The following is a 21,599-nucleotide window of genomic DNA, read 5'->3' as shown; positions in this document are numbered from 1 at the left end:
TAACTTCCCATCTCAGTCTCCAAAAACCACCCAAACTCACTTTACCACCTAACTACTACATCATACCACATGCAAATATATGCAAAACCTGTTCACCAGCATACAGGTCCAGACACAAAGACCTAGCTAGGTGCTGTGAAAGCATGCAACCGAGCGCATCGGGTCAGCTGAGGTCGCGGCGATGGCGCTCGCGATAGCAGACGTCTTTACTAGATAAACTATTAACAACCTAAGGAATTGTCCGATTACATCTATTCACTACTTACATGTAATATTTTCTAATGTTAAATTGTATGCGGCTATTACTTTGAGATTAATCGTTACTGTGGTACTAACGTCCCACAAATATTTTATTTAAATCGATATGACGAAAATGGCACAAGATTACCTTCGTCTAATCAAAATATATCAAAATCTATATAGAATTAATATAGCTTGTAAAGATTTAAGTTTAAACGCATTACAGTAATCCCAAACAATGTTAAAACACGTATTGTTACTAAAACAATAATATATAAAATTCCTCTGATATTATCGTTGAGTTCTATAAAGCGCCTACCCTTGAACTAATTTGAAGAATATATTACACTAACGCGAACGTAAAAACATTACAAAATAGGAAGTCCAAAGTTCAGTCAGGTGCATCAGCAAATATTTAAACAAATACCGAACCATGTTGACTATAAATAAATGTCTATTTACAATTATTGCACCCCGCAAATAGCATTTTAATAATTGACGCGAACCTTGACGGTGAAGCAGGCTATCAATTAACAACTAATTAAATCGATACCATTAAAACCATTAACATTATTTATATGTAGGTTTTATTTCATCATTTATAAATAATAATTATGATGCGTCTCGACTCTCGATATAGCATTATTTCCTTGCATTCGATTGTACGCGGACCCGATAAGTTATTAAAGATTAATCACTTAATTAGTACTCAGAATTGAGAGACTTAAATCCGTTGGTAAACTTAGTCAATGATAAAATGTTACCAGTTTATAACATTAAATTTTTTAACTAGCAATTATATAAAAACTATTCCGATATCTCAATCAACATCTTCGATGAATAGTCATACATACTATCATGACTAATTTACGAGTCTGTAGGTAACCACACGCAACATCATCGAAGTGTATAAAGAGAGCCCCTTATGCGTATCTACTATCTACCCTACTCGTTCAAGGAATATAACTGCAATTACGCAGAACCGCTAATCCATTACGTTTCATGCCGTGAGGGAAATGTCGTTACCGACACGCTTTCCGATGCTAGTCTTTGATAACGTTTATCATAAGGCATTTGTTAGTTTAATATTATAGGTAATAGAGAAAAGATGATAGACCATACAAGAACAGCATGATCAAATACTTATTGGGCATGATTGAGTAACGATTAGAAATAGAAACACCTAATTAAATAAATATTGACACACGATAACTAACCAGCATCAGACAACGTGCATACTTATATAGCGATGACTAAATGCACCGTTCTATTGAATTAAACATTTCTATTCAATTAACGCAAATATAGCCATCTGTGTTTTTAGCTCAAACAAGTGTAAATCGGAGCACGGACGCAGGAATCTACCGCCCATTGGTTTAATAATGCATTATATTGCACAATTGACACCATTTAACACTATCAAACGACTAACTGCTAACTGTTTGTGTGAATATGCTTCTTATAATTACACATACACACATTATATAAGCATAGCATTCCTAGTAGTCATAATAATTAGTATTAAATTGTATTATTTTTACTAACATAATTTTTAAGTTATCAATTGTTATCTTCTTCTTCTTTATATATAAAAATGAATCGCAAAATGTGTTGGTAAGCGCATAACTCGAGAACGGCTGAACCGATTTCGATAATTCTTTTTTTATTATATTCCTTGAAGTACGAGGATGGTTTTTATGTAGAGAAAACGTAAATATGTACCACGGGCGAAGCCGGGGCGGACCGCTAGTAAATAAATAAAATAGCGCGTAGATAACATACATCACAAAAAACGTACAAAACATTTCTATACAACATGATACAGAAGAATATTAACTAAAAACGTTATTAAAGTTTCACCTTGCCAACTATTATTCGTCTAAAATTATCAAAGTACTTACAAATACTTTTCACGATAAACACACACGTCTACTATTCTTTCTTGGAAAGTGCTCGAGCAAAGTAATTTTGATAAGTTACACCATCTAATATATCATCAGACGGTTTCTTTTTATCTCTTTATGTAATAATATCAATGACATGTGCAGAGATAGCGCGGCGTAGACTCCATTATAATATTTATATAATGAATATAATATGATACGGGGACGTTACATATATAACATCACGTGTTCTTATCGCTCATTCATTCAATTACTGCGGAATTACACGTAGGTATACATTTATAATAATACCGTTTATTCAATAAAAAATGTGAATAGATATTAAATAATTAACGACAAACACATGACCCACTATCTCTATTTGGCAATAGTTCAAAACATTACTGAGCAAACAATGTCTTACGTAGGTATATATTATATACATACATATCTTAATCTTAACCCAACCAAAACTTAATATTTCAAACAAGCTAGAGACCGAGGCATCAATCGCGTGATACCTGAATAATATTTGCCTATATTCTAATCCAGACTATATGTACCTCTTTACCAAATTCCATACAGTTCCAATCAGCTTCCCTGAAACACATTCGTACATTCTAAAAACTTTCGTTTACATTACTATGATACTTGAAACTTGATGAACGCATGCATCAGTCGCCTAGTGGACTAGTCCACGACTTGTATCGATCTGGCCACCCACAATGCCAAGTTTAGTGGAGTACAGAAGCCGCAGTGTAGCGCGTGATAAGCTGATTTATTTAAGCGGGGATGCTGCTATTCAAAGTATAATACTAATCAACGCTATTAGCTATTATTGCTAGTTAGACACTTGTAAATAATCCATTATCAAAGTAGGTATCGTGTGGTTGTTAGGTACCAATTGAATTATATAATTTCTAGTAAGTTTTTTGAACCCTTTATGAAGGTTTTCTAAGAATATTGGTATTTTTCTTTTATAACTATGGCAATGAATACATATTGTATTGGACTAGAAGTCCATGAATGATATTTTTTTGTACACGTTATTCTGTATGTCTATCATTATTGTATAATATTATGTTGCGAAACTTCTCATACATTTTATCACAATTTTAAATGGACATAAATCATGAGGTTCCTACATTGTCTTGTGTGAAAACAATTATTTATAATCCGGCTACGATAAGAAAATTTGATAACATTAACAAGTGCGTTAATTATTACAATTAAAACGGAAAGTTGTATGTTATGTCTTTTGATAACGTATCTTCTGAATTCGGTGTGATTAAAACGAAAAGACATAAAAGCCAAAAGGCTAAATTCAATATAAAAATTAACACCATAAAGAAATCGCAAAAATTAAGTTTCAGCCATGTTCGTGACCTGTACAACTTTAATGGGTTTGTTCAACTGTATTATATCCATGACTAAAGTATCGCCGCTCAAGGTCTATTAATAATGATTAATGCTGAGACGGTTTATAAAAATCAAGTGTTAATCAGAACGTTAAAAAGAAAATACGAAAATGTATAGGTACCTATTACAATAAATTTATTGTTGTAAGTCATCAAGATCGCCTTTTGTACGAACGTTATCTCTTAACTACTATGTTTTATTTTATGTAATCTTTTTACAGAAAGTAAAGTATGTATTCAATCATTTATCTACTATGTAGTATTTATTGATTTGCTCTCTTGCCCTGAACTGGTTTGTAAATCAGCCGAGTTAGCATACTCTTTGTAATATCGGCCACGATAGAGATCACAAGCCGTAAGCATTTTCATAAAATCTGCAACTTTTGCGTTGATAAAGTTTGCATATTATATCGTATCTTTTTACTTTATATTAAGAAAAATTTAAAAATAACGTTGTGTTTTTAGCCACCTTTAAATTTAAGCAAACACTTATGTACATTAAAAATGTTACTTGTCAGCTGTTGTCACATTCGAGCATTAATTTTCTCACCTATTACAATAGAGACGAGTTCAACAAACTGTTGCTAATGTTTACAACTACATATTACGATACAATAAACGCAAATAATAAACTACAAAGTTCAAAAAAAACCCCTCATCAACAACTAGTAAAAACTTTTTACTGAATGGCAAGTACAAAAATACACAAGCAAGCTGCACCACGGTAACCATGAGCAACGGACGGACGGACGGCTGTGAAATGTCGAGAAACAGGTAATACTTCCTCCCGGAGAGCCATCAATTACTGAAATATGCGATGAGCCGTTTGTACAAATAAAGCCCGAGTTGGGACGCGCCAAGGGCAATGAATACTAACTGCTACTATCCACTTTACCCAGGGATGTCGACGCCTATACCTATAGGTAAATATTCCTCTAAGTAGGTATAAATTTATTTTCTCTTATCTTTTGAATATATTACATTTAATAAAGTGCGATCAATACACAGGTATACATATTTATGTTGAACGTAGCCTTTTTGGAGATTCATGTTTAATAAAAAAACTTCTTATAAATTCATACCCATTCAAAATCCGTCATATTCTTCGAATGTGTCATACACTACATCTTATTAGCATAACGAGACAACCAATGTAAATTTAATCGTCTCACAACCACTTTTTTTAGGTAATACCGAACTATTAATTAAGTGAAAGCTCTTCTTATTATAGATATCATTTTAAAAATATATTTTTCCCATATTTACACACAAAACAAACAAAAACTAAACACTAAGCTTGAATCTTTTCCCCAGAGACTGCGATTCGATTTAAAAACTTTTATTACCCACTCATAAATATACATGGATAGACGCAAAATTCACAGAAACACTCCACACGAGGTTAATGAATGGCATATCACACAGGTAATATATCGCAACGGGCAAGAAAAACACGCTACCGTTAATGAGATACTATGAATCGGAAAACAACCACACCTAGGTACCTATACATATATAAAACATGTTATGTTGTGTTGTGAATGACTGTATTAATTAATTACTAACTTGCTCATTAAAAACAGGCTATTTAAGTATTTAATGTTGGTCTTATTTTTTTTTAATAAGGAAAAATGCGTCTCAATCCACATCGGAACTGAAGCGTGTAATGAAAACTGTTACTTATTTTTTAAAGTTTGTTTTTCTGTCCTCTTTACAAAAGTAACGTTCAAAATACACAAATTTAAAAAAAAAACCAATGAGAATCAGGATTACATTTAAAATTGAATTTAAATGAGGTAGTAGGTATGCTAAAATTCGTTGAAATTAATTCAAACTTCAATTCATTTATTTAGCCAAGTACCTAGACACAAATACATGAAAAATTCAATCCAATCGTCAAAATAACCGAATATCTTATTAAAGATATATTTTAGCTTCATTCAGTTGGCCAAAACGTATAAACTCGAGCACAAAATGACCGTCTCCTACGACTTCCCGTATTTCCCTTTTCAATTACCATAAAGAAACAAAAATGTATTCAACCAAACCGCTGGGAAACTATTCGCCTATGTATCTATTGAATGAGCCAAGTTTTGTTTTTCCACGGCTTGTCGTCAGCCGCGACTCGAAAATGTCGTGTTGCAAACAGGAAAATATCAACAGAATCTTTATTATGCTAACAAACATACAGCGGATCGCCTATTTAAATGTATCTATACAAATATTTATAATATACGTGCAGAAGTTAGCAAAATATAAGAAAATAATACGCTACGTATAGAACCTTTCATATTTATAAAGCCACAAAAAATATCCGAACAAATTTTAAAGGATTTTACCCTCGTCACATTTCCAAATATGTCCCAAAAAACACGTCTAAAACCAGTAAGTATACTCGATGAAATATTTTTATCTTACGTTTTATATAAAACCGAAATAAGGGTAATAAGTCGCCGCCATAACTTTCAACATCAACCAATGAACGCGCGCAAACATTCGTAGACGTATTACAGAAACATTTTTCAGTTTACCCGCATTTAGAGTGAAACATTTCCCCCGTGAAAAGGCCGGCCGGGATAAATGAATTAAATTCTTTATTAAACAACGTCTAAAACGCGCATTCAAGATATTCATCCCTTTAGAATTTCGCGGAACCGCAGCGGGCGCGACACGAATAGTTTTGTGCAAAATAAATAACCGACGCATCTCGCTCGCTCGCAGTCATTTGCGATATTCACAACTCGTCATTCAAACTGATAAAAGCGATGATGCGATTCTCTACTGTAGCGCGAGAACAATAAGAGTTAGTTTGCGGTGAATCTAGTTAAAGGATTAAAATTCACACATACTGAGTGTACATTTCTATAGTTGTTTTAGTCCCGTGTTTCGTAACGGTACATAACGTGATGAATGCCCGCCGTGCTTGGCAACAAACGAGAGATTCGTAGAAGAATCACGCTAACTGCTAAGCGAGCCGAGCGGATACTTCCTATTTTAGTTTAACTAAGGGCCGATTTTTCAATGCCCAGATAAACAGCTAGATAGACTTTATTCTTCAGTTAACAAAATATTCAATTTTTCAATAGACGAATAGGACGTATCTATCGAATAACTACGTTATTTGAGGAATAAATCTATTTGCCGCTCCAACGGCCAGATAGCGCGCTATTCGACGGTTAGGCGTTTGAGTTGACAACTGACGTGTCAAATTTGGGATATTTTCGTATGTCATAACATAGAGCGTAGAATTATTAACAATTAAACCTCTTTCTATATAATTATTATCAATTAAAATCATATTGAAATTGATGTTTTTGATAGTACTGATGACCATGCCATTAAAAATTTGCCGAACGCTACCTATTATGTATGTCGTTTCCATCGTAAAATATATAAATTGAAACACAAATTTAACCAAACTCTTTACTTGAATCAAAACAACAATCAACAATCATAGAAGACAAGACAAACTTAAAAAAAATGCAAAATGCACTCCTGACGTGAGTCATAATGACGGTTGTTGACAAATTGCAAGAGTTGACTCTATCCCGCTCTAACCTGACTAATTTAATATGTTTGTTTCGCCACTCCGAGAGCAGAGCTGCCAATATGGAAATATTTGGTCAGATAGTTGTTCATCAAATAAATCACGATTGAAAAATAGGCGAGCCGTTATGAGTTAGATAAATAATTGAATAAATCTATTCGACGGGTAGTTATTAGACTGTTTATCTCGGGATTGAAAAATCGGCCCTAAAAGGAACAACAAATTGTCATGTCAAACCAAATTTAGTTAAAACATGCTTCAGATTAGTAATAGAGATTTCAAACGGTTAGTTGTTTTGCTAACATCTAATTTCAACATTATTCATGATGTCTCTAATAAGCTTTTTTAAAGCTACGATCATATCAAATAAATACGCTTACTTTATTTCTATAACTTGTTCTGCATTGAGTACACAAGTGAAAACTCGTACTCGCACACAATAAATCCAATCTCGCAGTGTACATTTCCAATGGGCTTTAAATATATCTAGTCCGGTGGAAATATAAGAAGAAATCATTTGCGGCACTCGCATTTTACTTTCCGAGTCCGTGAGCACGCCTCGACGGTTCTTGCTCGGCCACTTTGAAGGAAAATGACTTTTATAGCTAGTTTTTAAGGTGGATAATCGTGTGGCGACTGTATACTCGTGCGGTTGAGTAGTGAGAGCCGACGGCGTTGCCTCCAGCATTTTCCTGTTAAACGTGTCTCCCACATAAAAATACCTACCCACATCTATATAGGAGCTGACGGCAAATTGTGTTACGTTAAAAGAGCCGATGCCAGATTTGATTTCGTCGGAATCAAAGCTCTCCCGATAGTGTATTGTAGGTATAGGTACGGTGTTGGGGCTATTGAAACGTTATTGGGAGTTATTGTGCCGTTTGAGTGGCAATAAACGTAAAAGAGCTGAACGAAAATTGATATTATAAAAGAATTTTTACCAAGGATTATAAAAAAGTTTTGGTTCACTTTCGAGGTAACGTATTCACAAACATTCATTCATATCTCAACGAAAATCAGCAATAAGCAAATAAACAACAATAACAATTAACATCGAAAACCGCCACCAATAACACTAATGAAATCGACACTGACCTTTACAGAAAAACGCACCCAAATGTTTTAATTGATTAATCGCCATATTCCATATCCACATGTAAATATATACTTGGCTTATTTACATATAGGTACATATACAAATAAGTACGTACATATGTACAGTTGGCAACACGAGCCGCGAGGGCGTCACCGTACTCCATACGATATCATGTAGACATATAACATTTAATAGACTACACGTGTGCCGTCTATTATGTTTAAGTACATTTATCATACGGTTGAAGAGAGATGATACGATCAACAAAAACGTTTGAACAAATATGTTTGTTTATTTGAAGGAATACAGTTTAGAAAAAACATCATTCATTGCTTTTGATGTTATTTGTTTCAGAGAAAGGAAGTGAGTGAGTCAAATCTTTAGTTTGTACTAGATTTTGTGTGCTCAGAAATTAATTTTATGCCAATAAAATTCTAGTTAAAATTAACCGTACCTATTTCACACTGAATATCAGTCTAAGGGCCGATTTTTCAATCCATGGTTAAAATTTATCCGTCCAATAAAGTATTACACGAACATTTTAAAATGTCGCCTGTAAACTGTCAAATACGGACAATTAGAATACATTTTTAAAATGGTAGTTTAATACGTTATTCGATGAATAAGTTTTAACCAACGATTGAAAAATCAGCCCTAAACTAAATACACAACAACTAAACTTTTAACACTTGTTTCATACTATAATTTCCTTTACAACCCACATTACTCATACCATACCTACTTATCATTCCCATGAATTGGACCAAAGCAAGCTGCCTTTCCGTTCCGCGGTGTGCCGCGGTAGTCGGTACTCAAATAAATAAAAATACGTACATATAAATCTCTTAAACAGCCATACATACGCCCGCACCCCGTCGTACATGCAATTACCATGTCAACACGTGTCGCTGTATTGCATAAGCGCATATAAATAACCGATATATGACGTTTGATAATATTAATAGATGTAGCAATACAATTTGGCTGTTGTACTTACGACGAATACAATTCACCATACTAATTGATTACTGCGTATCAAGTTTTACGTTAGTATAAGTCATTGTAAAACGACAAGGAATAATTTTCTTTCTTTCTTTATTTTAACTTCTACCTTATAAATATTATCCTGAAAACGTAATAAATACTGAATTTATTACACTCTCAAAGACGCAAACTTGTCCTCTTTTTCATTTCAACAAACTGACATCTATTATCACGGGAAAATTTGCTGCCAAATACACAAAAAGAAATGTCACACACTGTCAACGTAATTAATGTGCTCACTGAGAAACGGCCGAAGCGAACTCACATTTCACTATTTATATAATTTACTACATGCGTGCAATAAATACGTCTACCTATATACATACATACACACATGAACATATTACATATATACATTACTAGGTCTGCCCCGCGGTTTTACCCGCATTGCTTGCAGTGATGATAATATATAGCCCATAGTCTTCCTCGATAAATGGGCTGAATAACACTGAAACAATTTCTCGATTCGAATCCGTAGTCCCTAAGAGATTAACGCATTCAACGAACAAACTCTTCAGCTTTATAATATTACTAACACTAACATAGAAATAATTAGTAACGTAGAAACATACACATACACATACATCTAATTGTACACACACATACATTTTAGTTGCTAGAACGTCTTGGGAGTTAGTAGCTAGCGATGATTTGTTGCGCGGTTCGTTCATAATATAACATTGGAGACACTATGCTATACATCATTTGCACGGAGACAGATGTTAGAGGCGCCTTATCTAATACTAGCGTTGTAATGGGCAGACATACTCCTACTAGCAATAGTTATAAATTACTGCATTTGTGTAACTATGGAGAAACATGGTTACTAGTAAAGTTGTGGTATGGATGATTTAAAAAGCTGTTTGTCATAAATATAATATTGTTCATGTATGGAAAAATTAATGAAACAGATGTGACATGCATCTGTCCCGTATCTATTAGAATCAATTAGAAATACCTCAAAGGAAATTGCGTATACATGACACATGCTTATTATTAAAAAATTTAAGTAATGATTGCGTGCGCTTGTAAAATTTATTAAAATAGTAGTTTCATTAAGATTTTTTGAAACCGTAAAACGTTTACGTTGATGCTCGCATCAAGCACCTAACTTCAAGCTAATCCTCTTTTATTCAGCTCAGTTAAGTTCATTCTCTCATCATGCAACTGTAGCTAAAATAATAAATGCTAACCTACCTTCGTAATCACTTGCAATTATCATCATGTTTATTAAAGCTCACATAAAGAGAGAAAATTTGAGTGGATATGCAAGTTATTCCTTCCAACGGGAAGGAATAACTTACTTAATAATAAGTATTACTAACGAGTAATACTTATTTAAATATATTAAAACCGTGCAAGTAAAACAGACATAGATTTAAACCAAACTAAACTAACAATTAAACAACAACACAGAGAGACAGTCGAAAACAAATAGTGCATTTTCAAGAATTTTACCAAAATCATTTCTACACAACACTGCGTGGCTCAAGCCAAACAAAATACGTGTATAAATTATAAACAGGTAGGTAGGTAGAAATACACACGTTGCGATGTATGTCGGATTCCTGAGCCAAAATAACAAAACCGCTTGCAGACGATCTAAAATTAGTCGACGCGAATATTTTTGTCGTTGGCCGTGTTGTGTTGTTAGAATATTTTTACGTGCGTCGCGCAAAACAAATCTCGCAAATTTACCTCGCGTGAAATGTGTCGGATAAGTTTATTTATGACTAGCGGTCCGCCCCGGCTTCGCCCGTGGTACATATGAAAAATAGATGTTGGCCGATTCTCAGACTTACCCGATATGCACAGAAAATTTCATGAGAATCGGTCCACCCGTTTCGGAGGAGTATGCAGATTGCAGACTAACATTGTGACACGAGAATTTTATATATTATAAGATTATTTGATACGCAAAAAATACGACATTTGTGTGAATCAAATTGAAAGAGCGCTTTATTTTCTTTGAAATATTATAAATCTAAAATGTTTGTTTGAACGCGCTTATCTCAGGAACTACTGGTCTGATTTTTTAAATTCTGGCGGTGATATATGTCCCAATTATCGAGAAAGGCTATAATATAGCATCACAGTATTACAATATTATTTCCTACAGTAAGGAATCGCCTTTGATGTCGCGCGATGCCGCCGCCAGCGTAGGTACTTACGCTGCCACACGAAAATACGCTAGGGTTGCAACAAATGGGAAATAAACAATTTTGATTATTAATATTATGATGAAATCATTTATTCATATGTAAATTCAAAATAATTGCGATTATTAAGTCTGATGTAATTATTTGTTCATAAATATATAATTACAGATATTGCACTGCTAAATATTATTTACGTGGACACTTTATTTTTGGATGTTCTTAATTGTATATTATACCATTTAACTAAGTAATGCATTCGCATTGGGATGTACAATCTGATTAGAAAATAATGAGGACAACATATACATAGCTTTGATTTTAATTCAACAGATAGGGGAGACCGGGTACAAAAGTAACGGTGGGTCGAAAGTAACAAATGCTCTCTAGATTTATCCAATGGGCGAACACCGCTTAGCCTCTGTCAGGCGATAGCCGAGAGCACCCCCTTAATTGTATTCATTCGCCGCGTGCGCCACGCGCTGTTAGGCTGTGTGACAGGACGCTACGTGTTTTCACGAATCAAAAGTAAGATTTTCGACATTTTTTTATTAAACGTTTACGTAGTCTTAAAAGGATGATAGAAATCTGAATGTTTGCATATCCATTCTTGATTAGAGTAATTGTACATTGCTCATAATAATTTTTATGTAGCACGTTCCGTTTTAAAGTTTTGTTGCACGTCTTGGCAAAAATATAGACGGGTACAAAAGTAACATGTCATTTTTGTCCCATTATGATAATGTATATTTTTATGTACATCTTTACTTCAACAGAATGCCGCGACAACGCATTAGAACTACTGATCGAGGAATTACCGACACGGCTGAAGAGCATTTTGAAAGATGGTGCAACAATTAGAGGCCTTGCAAAAATATAATATTTGCCATGTAACATTATATAGATTTATAAAAAAATAAAAGCCGGTAATACTAGTGCAGCTACCTTGCGTCGATCGAGATTTACTAATAACAAGTAAAGTAATCTACGCGACTATTTAATCGAGTGCTCTGCAGTTTATTTTCAGTTATCTCCATCAACGAGCATAATGTGAATAATTTTTTTGATAACCTTGCTGAGGTAATGGGAAAGGTACCAATTTGAGCCAAAAGATATTTGGAATATGGACGAGACAGGGGTGACCACTGTCCAAAAACCTAGCAAAATTGTAGATTAAAAAGGGATTTAACAAGTAGGTGCCATAACCTTAGCAGAGCCTGGAAAATTAGTAACTGTTGCTGTTGCCATTAATGCTCTAAGAGAACACATTCCGCTTTTTTCGTATTGCCGAGGGTCCTGTTGGTTGTGCTGGAGCTGGGAATGCTAGTGGATGGATGCAGGATGCAGAATTTTTAATTATAAAAGAATGATTCCCTTAATTAATCTCATTACTTGAACTTCGAATATTTTTTAGCGATTGTTTTGTATTATATTTGTAAGTATTATATTTAAAATGCAAGAGTTGATATGTGTTATTAATACAAAGTCTTTAAACAAATAATTTGTTGATTTACCATCATAATATTGTATTAATTACCAACCCCTTTGTCTTGTTACTTTCGACCCACGACGTGTTACTTTCGACCTGCTTACGGGGTCGAAAGTAACAACTCACGATTTTTTTTTTAATTTACTTTATTAATATAAAACACTACATAATATAATAAATTGAGTTGCTAGTGTAAAGAATATAAACTAAATTTATATATGGTTATATTAATTTAATGATAACAGTAACACCCAGTCAGAAATCAAGGTACAAGTACAAAGTGTTACTTTTGTACCCGGTCTCCCCTACAATTAATACAATCTTTCTGAAATATTGTTTCCTTCTGGGATTTCAATGTAGATTTACATCCGTAAACGGAACAGTTTTTGCGCGTCATAATAGAATATGTAAGTACCTATGTATAATAAAATTATTACACAAAAAATACGACTGCGTCGTCCTTTCGCGATAGTTAATGCAAACTCAGCGTGATTGCATTAAGCGGCCCGCGTCGCCCGACCCCCCGCCAGTTCCCCTCCGTTTCTCTGCACAAGTACATTCGTCGCGATACTGTAGGATGGTAATACTGTGATAGCATCATGCTAAAACAAACAGGAGTGGAGCATTGCGGGTAAAACTGCGGTGCACAGTTAACTTAATAATATAAACGATACAGTTCCATTCTCTCGTGAATCCTTTCATACAATCTCAACCTTGAATTAATTCGCGTCGTGATGAAACTAATTATCTCAAAATCAAGACATTCACGAACAAATTGCGTTTGGTCTTAGCGTAATGCGATTTAGACATCTCTAATGTAGTCTGTGTGCTTAATGAGCTACATTGCTATAACAGGATTATGTCTTGATAATATTATAATTAAACGATAGTAATTTTAGTTAGATATATTAAACACATAAGTATGTATAATCCATACTAATATTATAAATGCGAAAGTAACTCTGTCTGTCTGTCTGTTACTCAATCACGCCTAAACTACTGAACCAATTTTCATGAAATTTGGTATGGAGATATTTTGATACCCGAGAAAGGACATAGGCTACCTTTTATTGCGAAATATGTACCACGGGCGAAGCCGGGGCGGACCTCTAGTGTATAATAAGATAAGTAGTTTTGCCTGTATATAATACATAGTATAAGGAGCAACAATATTAACTACTTCTTATAGAAATGTATCTGTTATCCCTATAAAACAGGGCACACGAGTCTATCGTCTATTTATAAATATAATTATCCCATAAATGAAAACAAACACATCCATTTATGGGACACGATCCCCTTTTTACCCCCTACTTAATATTTAAAGTTTCAACACATACAAGTCAACAAAAAAACATCCATACTTACAGTTAAAGCCCGCGACCGCTCCGTACACAATCTGAAACAAACACAAAACGATTACGTCAATTATAAAGTGTCGTAAGCGACGGTATTATACACAAGTTTCTTATTCTAAAACTACATAACAAGTTGTTAGCGAATTTCGCTCATCCACGATGTAGTTATGCACTTAATATCAACTTGTGCTGCGCGTAATGAGCGAATGCTATTTACAGAGTGTCATCCGTGATCGAAATATCACAACTTGCTATTTGTAGTGTATAAAGTTTAACGTGATATCGAGGTACCTTGAATTGCACGCCTCATAAGCGAAGCGTTGAGGTGGGTACTACTGTCACTTCGCGCAAAACATCTGATTTTTCAAACTTATTATAGTTTACAAAGGTACAGTAAGTTCATAGAGACTAATGAATCCTACCAATGTTATAAACGCGAAAGTTAGTAACGAACGTTACACGTAAACTACTGGACGCATTTGGTTGCAGCTTTAGTATAATATAGGTCATAGGTACATTAAGAATAACACATGAGCTTATGAGGCACAGCTAGTAACATTATAATTATTATTTTAATCATAACAACACACGTGCATGTCTCAGTTTAATTTAAAAACAAAACATTACAATTAAATTTTAAAAACATTGACATTTCCAACACGTTATTCTTTCAATTTTCCATTCCAACAGACAAGAAATAGAAAAGTCCGTCCGTCAATCAGTAACTTTCATTGGGATCGTTAGACACTGCTCGAATATCTTTCACGCCGGCTAATAGCGCTTCGATCACGCACAAAAGAGACGAAAATCAACGGCCGTGATAAACCGGTTATTCTTCATACATTAACTGCAAATATTGCCTTTATTGTTATGGAAGTAAGGCGTATATTGTGATGTGTATAGAGAACAGCATCAGTTAATGCCAGATCAAAGGGAATTATTAAACGATTCCATCTCGTGGCTGCATGCGTCTCTGTAAATACGTGTTCGGCTATCAACATGAAAGCGTGCATGTTTTAACCGACCGATACAAAAAAGAGACAGGTGATTAAGAACCTGAATATTTCGTTCAATAAAATTGACTTTACTTTATAAGTAAATTCCAAGTATTTTCTTTACCAAATCGTCTTATTCACAACTAAGAAGAGACACTATCCGTTACCAATACGCAACAAATTAATCTATTTCTCGACATTTCCACATCTACATACAAACGTGAAAGACACAATATATCGGGCAGTGAGACAGTACAACACAGACGTAACTCGATACCTACAATCTACATAATATACAGTATACCTACATCTAACCACCGGTCGACACTAGAAGAGGAATGGAACAATGCGCATAAAAAATCAATAAGGCCGATCCGGCCTTCGGCGAGGTCGAATGACCCGTATCGCCTCGTCGGTTAGGGCTGGCGGCGTGCGGAAAAAGTGTTTATTCGATATAATAATAAACAATACGTTGCAGAAACACAAGATATTATTATAATAGATATACTATTCTATGAATTTGTATGCACATAATATTTCTACGAATTGCATTGAAATATAAGTTGGTAAGTAAGTGTTAAATTATTATATTAGTACTGATACTATTGTGTCAAGACTTCATTTTATAATACAAATATAAACAATGAGCACACAACAATTATTGTTGAAACTTATACAAAAACTAAGTTGACTTATGAATAATTATTCATAAGTCAACTTAGTTTTTGTATAGGTATAACATAATGTTTGCCATATTATGGCCAGAAAAACCCTCGAATCACGTCACAATGGGAAGATGGCGGACGCTACACTTAATTTCTCTCTAATGGACCCGTTTTCGCCTTGAACGCTAAGCATGTCTTTAAATAGAACTTCGCAACGTGACTCTTTTAATTTTACGATAGTTGTGGTTTTTATATAATTAATTAAAAGGCATTTTATTGAATAGTTCACTTTATTGTGTGAAAGTTGTAAACGTGAATCGGAACAGCTTTCTTTCCTCAATTATTCGTCCAATTTAAACCAATTCTGTTCGGTTTTTGCGTACAAAACGTACAATCAAATAAATCAATAATAATATTAATTGACGGCACATCAAACACACCCGCCCGCCTGTCACAACACGTTATAATTTAAACAACAATCCTGTTCAACAAACAAACGAAATACATGTACCTACACACACATATGTCAATTAAACGCACACAGTCAAAGATGTAGCACGACCAAACCCCCTTGATCCATTCGAGTCGTCACGCTAAATCGTCGCTTATCAACGTACACAAACAACACAATCACACGCCGATAACGTGGTTCTAAGAGAAAGGAGAAATAAAAAAACCCAAACCTTGGCTACATTTCAAAGAGTTCGCCGCGGCGCATCGTGCCAAGTGCAATATTTTTAGATGGCCCGTGACAGAGCGAAATTTTCTGTACTTATACGTAAGCGTCGTATGCAGTTCAATGGTTCATTCAGTTTGCGGGTAATGTGTTTCTTATCGTTTGCTATTACGAAAGATATGTCGACGGAACGTGTTTTAAGTAAAGTAGTCTTATAAGCGGGCTATGGACTAGACTTTTTCATGTGAAATGTTTATCTAAAATCATTTTATCATCGAAGATTACCTGCATGAAAATTCCTATAACATGTTTTTCCACAAAAGTAGATGTAATATTATCTCTTCAGATATTTCATATACATTGCAACAAATTGTGTAATTCGGCGCATTCACAACTATAACAATTACATATTGCCATCGTCTAGAAAAATTAGTTACGAAGAATAAGGCATAATATTCTTAGCAGCTTAAAACATATAAACTTTCAAACCACACACAAACATCACACATTACCCTACACGCCGCATAACCGACAAACAGAAACAAACACAAATATGAAAACTTCTAGAAAGCATGTCGCAAATCCTGCGAATTCGCCCCGAACCCGAAAACAACCCTCGAGAGGTCGCGTGCCGTGAACGAAAGCCCTCCACGCTCACCGTCTCTCATACAAAAATCCTTGTACAGTATAAATTATACTCGAGAAATTCGTCGACTCCATTCTCAAAGGCGGAGAATAATCGCTTTTTATGTTATCAACGTTTTTAATCGTATACCGTAGTGGATGTAAGATTATTCGTGACCTTACCCACTTAAAGTTAACAGCCACTGACTTGCAAGCTAGTTGTTTTTGTAATGACATAACGACATAACCATGCCACACGATACGAATATTCACTAACTGAAATATTACGAGATTACCCGGCAAACATTCTACAGTCTTGTAGAATGTTTGCCTTACTTACTTAGGTATAAAAAGTAATAAAAAATAGTTTACGTACCTACCGAATATACGAATAATCCTGACAATCTTGCGTGCGGTTATTAAGATATGTTGGGTCTTTAAACACGATAATTTTAGATGTACAAGACACACAAATAACAATAACTTCACCACTTTAAAATTCACCTAATCGCACACTTCAACTCAAAATAAACCGCACATTCACATTCAACGTTTCCTATATTTTCACAGTGTCAAGACCGACGCTTTCTACCGCACCATAGTCCAAAGATAGCCATGTCCAAACGCGCTTGCACACAATACGGGTCCCCCACTCGGCCATCTTGGTTCTTATTGACGTTTACGACAGACAAACAGACAAGACATACGAATACAATAACAACAGCTGTCGCCTGTTTTTTTTGCAGCGCACACTGTTTACGGCATTACGGCAGCTTTTCAAATTCAAATTCAAATTCGTTTATTCAATCAAACTTAACCTAACCTTAGAGCTAAATACATTAGGTGTTGTACATTTGTTTAATGATAGGTATATATCAATGAACGGTTCGAGACTGGCATCTTTGTGTTATAAATCACTACATAGTATAAAACAAAGACGCTTTCCCTGTCCCTATGTCCCTATGTCCCTTTGTACGCTTAAATCTTTGAAACTACGCAACGGATTTTGATGGGGTTTTTTTTAATAGATAGAGTGATTCAAGAGGAAGGTTTATATGTATAATAACATCCATTAAATAGTGGAGAAGTACTGTTATTTTTGAGATTTCTAATGTGATGTCGTAAAAAATTACATTTTCTCCGCTTACATTGCAAACGCAGGCTAAACCCTACGAGTTTTATCAAAATAATGTACTAAGTATTATACACATTGAAAAGATCTACAGAAAAGTCCGCGATGGTATATGTCTATCTCTTATGGATAACCCACAATAACTTTTTTTGTCATTTACTTTTTACGACAAATAATGGCAAATTTTCGATGCGATTTTAACCAATACAGCATTAATCCTTAACAAATTAAATACCTTGAATAGGTACATTGTTCATTTAGTATAGATCTATATGGCCCTTTATACCGTATGATTTAAGTGAATATATTCGAAGATATTACAGATTTAAAAATTGCGGGACGTAGCGTTTGCGGCGGTATCGGCCGGCCGCCCGGCTATCTATTTTATATACCCGTTCGAAGCCAGAGCGGGTCGCTATGTTTTTATATACAACGTTCACAGTTTTTCTGTAGTGTATTTAGTATCAGCATTGCACCCGTGCGAAGCCGGGGCGGGTCGCTAGTGTATTATAAATGCGAAAGTAACTCTGTCTGTCTGTCTGTTACTCAATCACGCCTAAACTACTGAACCAATTTGCATGAAATTTGGTATGGACATATTTTGATACCCGAGAAAGGACATAGGCTACCTTTTATTGCGAAATATGTACCACGGGCGAAGCCGGGGCGGACCACTAGTACACAATATTTTTAAAAAGTTGAAATCTTCTAATAGGTTAAACCTCCCGAAACTGTATTACACATTGACTCTGCACTACCTGCGTTCCCAATACCAAACTACAAACCATAAAACAATACAATCACTAAACGGTACTACCCATAACCCACCAATGCACTCCCTTCTACATCTAGTCTATGCAAAATATAGCAAAGCATTACAATCGTGATAAGTGTCACGAGCAAATAAATCGAACGGGCCAGCTCGGTATCGCTCCATCTAATTGGTTAAAGGCATTCCCACACTATCCTCGAACCAGTTCTCAGTTAAATGCCAACAACCGTACCTACGACATTATCTGTTACCATGTCGCTCGTTGCTTGTTGCCGGTTGTTGTTTACACAACGCGAACGCTCTGGAGTCGTGCATTCAAGTTTTGCAAACGTTTCAATTTATGCATTTGAGACTGTGATTTACAGGGTGTAATCGTTAAGTGTGCACAGGCGATTTTTCCGTAAGTATTACAGATAACAAAAAACTTTAAACTTATATCGAAAGTAGGTACCTAATGAGTAAAATGGCCGTAATAAATTTTTAAAAATAAATCGAGAAATATCAAAAAAAATATCTTTAAACCCTCCCATACATTAAGTATGAAATATGAATATCCCATATACATTTTTGGTATTCTGCTTAAATTACTACGCAAATTTGAAGTGGCATTTTCCACGCTTTTTCCGGACATTTTCACGCATTTTCCGGATATTTTCCGGGGATTTTCCGTGAATTTCCCTGGCATTTTCCACGCATTTCCCAGACATTTTCCGGACATTTCTCTGGCATTTTCCGGGGATTTCCAGGCATTTTCCGGATATTTTCCGGACATTTTTACGCATTTTCCGGACATTTTCACGTTTTTGCCGGATATTTTCCGGACATTTTCACGCATTTTCCGGATATTTTCCAGGCATTTTCCAGGGATTTTCCGGAAATTTCCACGCATTTTCCGGATATTTTCCAGACATTTTAGAGCATATCCCAGGCAATTTGCGGTTATTTTCCGGGAATTTCCCAGGCATTTTCAGAGGATTTTCCGAGCATTTCCCGGGGATTTTCCGGATGTTTTCCAAACATTTCCCTGGCATTTTCCGGGGATCTTCCAGGCATTTGCCACGCATGTCCCAACATTTTCCGGACATTTCTCATGCATTTTTCGGGGATTTTCCAGGCATTTTCCACGCTTTTTCCGGACATTTTCACGCATTTTCCAGGGATTTTCCGAGCATTTCCCTGGCATTTTTCGGGGATTTTCCACGCATTTCCCAGACATTTTCCGGATATTATCCGGATAATTTTCACGCATTTCCCGGACATTTTCACGCATTTTCCGGACATTCTCACGCATTTTCCGGATATTTTCCAGGCATTTTCCAGGGATTTTCAACGGTTTTTCCGGAAATTTCCACGCATTTTCCAGGGATTTTCCACGGTTTTTCCGGAAATTTCCACGCATTTTCCGGATATTTTCCAGGCATTTTCCGGATATTTTTCGGACATTTTCACGCATTTTCCGGACATTTTCACGCATTTTCCGGACATTCTCACGCATTTTCCGGATATTTTCCAGGCATTTTCCACGGTTTTTCCGGAAATTTCCACGTATTTTCCGGATATTGTCCAGGCATTTTCCACGGTTTTTCCGGAATTTTCCACGGTTTTTCCGGAATTTTCCACGCATTTTCCGGATATTTTCCAGGTATTTTCCGGTTATTTTCCGGGAATTTCCCAGGCATTTTCCGAGCATTTTCCACGCTTCTCCCGAACATTTTCCGGACATTTTCACGCATTTTCCAGGGATTTTCCAGGCATTTTCCACGGTTTTTCCGGAAATTTCCACGCATTTTCCGGATATTTTCCAGACATTTTCCGGTTATTATAGAATCGATATCAGTTTAAAGTTTTTTGTTATCTGTAATACTTACGGAAAAATCGCCTGTGCACACTTAACGATTACACCCTGTTATAGAGGGCTATTGCACGCCTCATAAGCGAAGCGTTGAGGTGGGTACTACTGTCACTTCGCGCAAAACATCTGATTTTTCAAACTTAAAATGTCTTTATGTATCATATATTGCACTTGTAAGATAATACATACACACACACATATTAAGAAAAAACACTATTTTTAACATTCATGACATTTTTGATGTCATTTTTGTTATTTAAACTAGTTAAAAAACAGTTTAAAAAAGTTCTGTCTTGGACGTCCGTGTGTCTGTATGTGCGGAGGATTTTCTTGTTAACACGATAGCGACCGAAATACTTTACTAATCGAGTCTTTTTTTTTTCTCTTACGCTTGAGTATGCTCAGGAATAGAACCCTTTCATTTTTCAGGGTCTGATTCGATGTGGTTTAATTGTTATTAAATAAACAAAAATAATAATTAATAAATAATTATTAAAAAAAATTATGAGGCGTGCACTTTTGGATTTTCCAAACTATTTTGCTTTGTTCTAAATTTCTAATGCTTACCATACTACAGTATGTTTTGTTCAATTACGACAGAAAGGTTCATCCGACCGACCATTGCCGGCCATTAATCAGAATCCTTCTTTAC

The 21,599-nt window shown here is 35.2% G+C and overlaps 1 protein-coding gene across 2 annotated transcripts in view; it reads right to left on the bottom strand.

The window, feature by feature from the left end:
* Positions 1–21,599, bottom strand: part of CtBP (C-terminal binding protein) — a 124,400-nt gene that overhangs the window by 63,577 nt on the left and 39,224 nt on the right. For both annotated transcript variants that reach the window (XM_089709778.1, XM_089709779.1), the window contains exon 2: positions 14,242–14,272. The gene's annotated coding sequence lies outside the window, so the exon portion shown is untranslated. The remainder of the gene's footprint in view (positions 1–14,241; positions 14,273–21,599) is intronic.

The sequence above is a fragment of the Colias philodice genome, chromosome 23, assembly GCF_061535455.1.
Source record: "Colias philodice isolate Cphi_HAF_F1 chromosome 23, ilColPhil1 Martin Lab GWU primary, whole genome shotgun sequence".
NCBI classification, from domain to species: domain Eukaryota; kingdom Metazoa; phylum Arthropoda; class Insecta; order Lepidoptera; family Pieridae; genus Colias; species Colias philodice.
The sequence above is the reverse complement of the archived record's forward strand: the minus strand, read 5'-3'. Positions and strand labels throughout refer to the sequence as shown.